This window comes from Paralichthys olivaceus, chromosome 16 (assembly GCF_024713975.1).
Source record: "Paralichthys olivaceus isolate ysfri-2021 chromosome 16, ASM2471397v2, whole genome shotgun sequence".
Classification (NCBI taxonomy): Eukaryota; Metazoa; Chordata; class Actinopteri; order Pleuronectiformes; family Paralichthyidae; genus Paralichthys; species Paralichthys olivaceus.
Genome location: NC_091108.1, coordinates 1,179,092 through 1,185,091, shown reverse-complemented (window position 1 = coordinate 1,185,091; position 6,000 = coordinate 1,179,092). Strand labels below are relative to the sequence as shown.

The 6,000-nt window shown below is 42.9% G+C and overlaps 1 long non-coding RNA gene across 1 annotated transcript in view; it reads left to right on the top strand.

Moving 5' to 3' along the window:
* The first annotated feature begins 2,700 nt into the window (after positions 1-2,700).
* The window catches only part of LOC138405037 (uncharacterized), a 30,722-nt gene continuing 27,422 nt past the window's right edge, over positions 2,701-6,000 (top strand). The window contains exons 1-2 of the long non-coding RNA XR_011238693.1: positions 2,701-3,107; positions 4,684-4,790. This is a non-coding gene — a long non-coding RNA (uncharacterized lncRNA). The remainder of the gene's footprint in view (positions 3,108-4,683; positions 4,791-6,000) is intronic.

Sequence of the window (6,000 nt, the reverse complement as noted above, 5' to 3'; positions counted from 1 at the left end):
ACCCATCACAGCCATCATTACAGCACCTGAGGATTGTGGGTAGTGAAGTTCTTCTCCTTGACACTGCAAACTTGTGGCTTCTACGGGAGATTAATACGACATCGTTTCACAATCTGGTGGTTTGTGGTGATTCTACCTTGGATGGTAAAATGATCCTGTTTGAAGATTATGTTCACATTATATTTAGCTTTATATTATATTAGAGAATTTTACCTCCAGAGCCATTGAGCTCTACGGCTGTGGTCAACATGTCCGTCATCGAATCACTGAACTTGTCCACTTGTTTTCAGATGCTGCCCCCCCCCCATTGAGCAGGTCTGATGAATCCTGATCTACAGACAGTCTGCCTGTCCTTTGAATCATCAGCCTCTGAGTGAAGACCCCCCCCCCCAGTCTCCTGAATTATAGATAGTTAAGCTCAGTGATTACAGCAGATTGCTACGTGCACTGTCCTGCATCAGTCAACCGCAACGCCATCGACTGTCCCAGATTCACAATTTCTCCCTCGAGAGACTCTCCTGGGACGGACGGGCGTATTTGTCTCTGACTGCCTCTGTTTAAGAGGTTTATAGGTTGAGCAGTGACAGAAATTCATAGAGTGCAACTATTTTCAGCGCTTTTCAAGTTGAGAGGTGCGATGACAGACTGTGGTGGGACTATTGTCACGAAATCTTAAGTGGAGGTTATTTTTGGTACAAAATTAACAAGCGTGCAGCTTTGTTTTTTTTTATGTCTGTCAGAAAGGGAGACAAGCAGGCGAGGAGACAGAAAGTCGTTTCAGGTAAACCTCTTACACTAAAAGTCTCAGATCTACACTGACACCTGAAACAGAAATGGGCTGAACATATGTTGGCTGTATTTGCTCTGCAGCTCAAATTGTCCCGGGACCAATTTCTCTGATTGTTTCTTCCTCATAACTCAAACCACGGCGGAGTACGACAGCCATGTTGAAGACAAATACACTTTGATTTTGGGAACTCATAATAAAAGAGTACAGTCATATTATTTTGAGATAAAAGATAGAAACTCTTTTCCAGGAGTTAACACTGAAGCAGAACTGAGCTCTCTGGAGTTCTTCTCTTTCTGGATGTAAAATCGTGATCAATCTGATTGTTTGTAGAGAAACTCTAAAAACTCCCAGATGTGACCAAACATGTCCTCCTCCACTAAAGAGACAGTTTCCTCCAGGTCCTGATTCTGACGACCATGTGGAGCTGATGAGACGAGATGCTGCACATTCCTCATTTTCACACAAGAGAGAGACAGATGATTTTCAACCACGTGACGGATTCAAATCATCACCTGATTCTCGTAATGTTCATTGTTTCCAGAATTTCACTGACGCATCAAGCTGCATTGAAACTTCTAATTTAATATGTATGTTTTCTTGTCACAGTGTTTTGATTTAATTTCTGAAAATGAAACCCACATATCTCCTCCTGAGAACTCTGAGAATTGTCTTGGGTTGAAGAAATTGCTGCACAGAAAAACAGACGTGTCAAATAAGATTATTAAGAAATAAACAAACACTTGTGAGCGTGTTCCAAATAACTGTCATAATTACTGTCTAGATATTATTATCGGTAAATGCAGCAGAAGCCAGTGAAACCAGCTCCTGTTAATCTCAGCCTGGGACTCGGCACGTTGGGCCGTGTACATTTTAAAGGGAGCATATCATGAGCGGGAGCCGCGTGTAGATAGTGAATCGTAAAATGTGGAATCAAACATTGATGAGGGAGTCGTTAATAATTCAGAGGCAGTGTGGAGATCTGTTGGTGAGCAGGAGTTAAAAGAGCGAGCGTGAGGGCTGCTCTGTGTGTGTGTGTGTGTGTGTGTGTGTGTGTGTGTGTGTGTGTCTGGTGCTTCCCTTTTATTCACAACTCTTTTTGAGACACCACAGTTTTTATTTCATGAAACATTTACTTTTCCAAACACTGATGACAGAATTTTTATATTTTTAAATACCAATTCAATAAAAGTCTTTATTTTTCACTCTCTCTTTGGGAAAGATTTCCCAGCCTATAACAGTTTGGGAAATGAAAACATTAACACTGGGAAACATGGGGTTTTCTGGTATTTGTTTTTTATTGCGAAATTTAAAAATCCAGAGGCAAAAACAACAACGAGCAAATTCAATATAAAATGAAAACACGACCTTGATCTCAATCTCTATACTGCACATTTTAGAAAAACAATGTTTTTATCTTACGTTCTGTCTTATCTCAAATATACATAAAAAAAAAAATCAAAGTAAAAATCATAAAAAAGTTAAGAACACCATGGATTAAATCTCATTGACCTTCTGTCTGAGGACTGATGAAGTGACACTGACTGATATTCATGTATTTCATATATTTCATGTATTTCTGGGGCGTTTACAGTTTTTATCAGTTTCAAATGATCTAAAATAAAACAGCCCTCTCAAACACACACAGAATCTAACTGAGCTTTTATATTTATTAATGAATATATATAATATATAAAAGACCAAATCTAACTGAGCTTTTATATTTATTAATGAATATATATAATATATAAAAGACCAAATGAGTTATTTAAGTTATTTATTGTGTGAGAGCCTCTGACCTGAACCCAACCTCTGAGGTCACCTGTCATTAGATGTCACTCAGCTCTCGGACCAATCAAAACGGTCAGGGGGCGGGACGTGGTGACAAACTTTATTGAGATGAAAGTTCCGGAGCGGAAGTTCAGTGTGAACGCTGAGAGCCGGCTCGTCACCCGGGCAGAGGTGGACTTTAACCCGGGTACATGCAGACTTTGACCCGGGTTAAACACGGGTCAGTAGATCTGTGCGATTCTCGGCGGGTTCACTGCGCTTTGACCACGTGCTAACCGCCGTTAGCAGCGTTAGCATCAGTAGCTCAGTATGCTAGCTGACACATCTCACGCGCCGAAGTTAGTTCAGAGGGAAAAACAACTTTTCAAGAAACAAACTTCTTTTCAATCGCTGAATGAAGAGAAGAAGAGAAGAATATTTATTCTTTATGAGATCACCCATCGATCCCAACATGTATATATATATATATATATATATATATATATATATATATATGTATACACATGATCCTCTCATCACATCAACTGAGGTGAGGAGCAAACTGCTAAATGTTCATGTAATCTTAATATATATACGGTTACCATATGTGTGTACATGTATTCATATATAAATACTTGTGGATGCAGGAGGAGGTTGGACACAGCCTCACTGGTCAGCATGTGAAGTCCACTGCTCTGAGCTGTGATTGGACGATGGCTGTTTCAGGGAGAAGTTTAGTTAATCAGTTGATAACTAACATTTGCAGCGTTTGCAGAATCCTTCATTTCTTATCCGCTGCCCGTGTTTATCTAAAATCTATTTGAACTTGAAGACCTGTCCTCGGTCTGAATGTTGATTCATATCTGTGTGATCTCTGACGATCACTTCTCTGAACAGTCCTCTCGTCTGCTGCAGCTTCTCATTACATATCTGTTGGTGCTTCACTTTTCAATCTCCTTTAAATTCATAAAACAAAAGGGACAAAGTGACAGATGGAAACATGCTGGAGGAAAAATGTGGATAAATATACCGGGACCAGCTGCTTCCATTTAAAAAGTATGAAAATGATGGAAATCATTATGTTGTGGCCTCCACACACACACACACACACACACACACACACACACACACACACACACATGCCACCACCATCTGAAAAGCAGGGAATGTCTGAGGGGAGATTCATGTTCATCCTCCAGTTCGAGTGTATTCAGACAGCTGCTGTCTCAGTTTGAAAGAAAACGTCCTCTCTGCTCCTCGGTCCTCTCTCACTCGCTCACCACATTATGTCGCCCCGACCGCTCCCAGGGACATGGCTTCGTGGTTTATTTTTTAATTATTGGATTGCCTGGTTTGTCTCTTTTCTTTTGTCCTCGCTGACCCATTTGAACACCACCAGGTACGGCGGCCGCGGCCCAGCAAGGCTCGGCGACGGGGCTCCAGGGCTTGTTGCCTAGCAACAGGCAGCAAGCCTGCTTGTGTGGTGGTGGCGGTTTTATGTAACAGTGGGTTTGATGGTTGAATGTAGGGCGCCCAGTCTCTGGAGGGGGGGGAGCAGGGACGTTTGTGTCACTGACCATGCACCCTTTCACTCCCCCCCGTCCCCCCGTCCCCCCCGTCCACCATTTCTATGCATGGAGTGGGTGGACAACAGACATATGAATAACTGAGGCTGGATGGATCCTCTGGGTGACAGTGTGATCACATGTCTGATGCAGGAGCTCATGCAGCGCTGCACGTCTACTGACTACTACTGGAACGTATGTCTCGGCTTCACACGTGCCATGTGTATTGTTAATGGCCCAGGTGTGTTGAATCTGGACACGTGATATCTTTAATACTAATAAAAGTGAATAAACAGGTGACGGGCGATCTATAGAAGTCAATGGGGGCGGGACAGTGTGTCTTAAGTAGAATCTTTTATGCACTCAGATAAACTACAGCAGTGATCAGCATCTGGGTTAAACCGCAGGTCAAATCACTGCCACACCATTTTGATCATTTTATGGTTTTGATTTCACCAGATCAGACTTGATGGGTAAACCATTTAAAAATGTTTTTCAGGCGTGTGTGGTTTTCTGTAACAGCGTGTGCTTGTCTGTTTCTCTCTCGCCTCTCTCCGCCAGATGGTGATCGACTCTGTGCTTCGACTGAGGAGCAACACCGGCATGGAGGGAGGCGGTTGCCATGGTGAAAGGGACTTCTGATTTGCAGTCAAGCGGCTTCAGAAATTGTGAGTTTGACTTGGATGTTTTAAACCATTTATTCAGATTTAACAGATGCAGAGAAGCGATGATGCAAAGTGTGTTTCGATGGCAGCGAGGTGAGGGCCCTTAACCTGCGGTCAGGTGGTCTTGTTGGTTTTAAAGGGCCAGTGTGGAGCTGGTGGTTTGGACGGAGACTTTTATCCACTGTAAATTAAATCTCTGGACTCTGTGTCAACCTGTCGGCTTCATCTCACCCAGACAAGAAGCTGCTGAGCTCTGAGTTAAAAATCTGTGCTCAGCTGTGATGCCACTGGGTGTGTGTGTGTCTCTCTGTGTGTGAGAGAACATTACAACAGCACATCTGTAAACCATGGTGGCAGCTCGGTGAGGCTGTTAATCTTAACCACAGAACCAATAGATTTGCCCGCGTTGTGTTCATGGTCAGTCGGGTCAAAGACCTCTGGGAGCAGAAATGAGCCAAATACACGAGATCGGCCTCGACTTTGAACTTTGACACCCCCCCCCCCCCCCCCAAGGCCAAGGCTGCCTGGATGATTAAATCCATTAGAGCCTGTCCTGTCGTGTTGATACTGTTCACCAGAGCTGTTGTTTCAGTGCAAGTCAAAATGTGTTCTCCTCTAACAGGAGTGACAAACTGTCTCACACGTGACGTGCAGTATATTTATAAAATAAACACAATGCTCAGGGATCTGGATTTGAACGTTTCTGGAATTCTAAGAGTTTTAAGTGTCATAAGAATGTTGGAGTTAAAGATTTACCCTCATCAATTTTAAGTTTTGTGTGGATCTTTCATGAATTCGAGTCAACCCTCAAAATTGAGGCTTCAAATGACTTTATTATATCAATTCCAATGTGTTATGACAGAAGTGTATTTGTCGTTATTATATTTAAATATTTAAAGGCCTCACACACCCATGTGGCTCCACCCTCACGGGGTAATTACACTTCTCAGATCTATGTGGGCATGTAAAACCTCAGTATGACCGACGTCTCGCTGAACCTGGTATTAAATGTGCTCCACCTGCTTGCATATAGCCATTTTTAAAGATGTGACAGTGAAGCTCTTCTTTCTCTTCCGTCTATTCCCTCTGCAGAATTATTTTCTCAGGTCCAGCATCAGAAATCCAACACACACACACACACACTGCACCCCCAACATGCCAATGGTCGCCATGGCAACTCCGTTCTCCCCATATCTGCCTCTCCCGTCGTTTC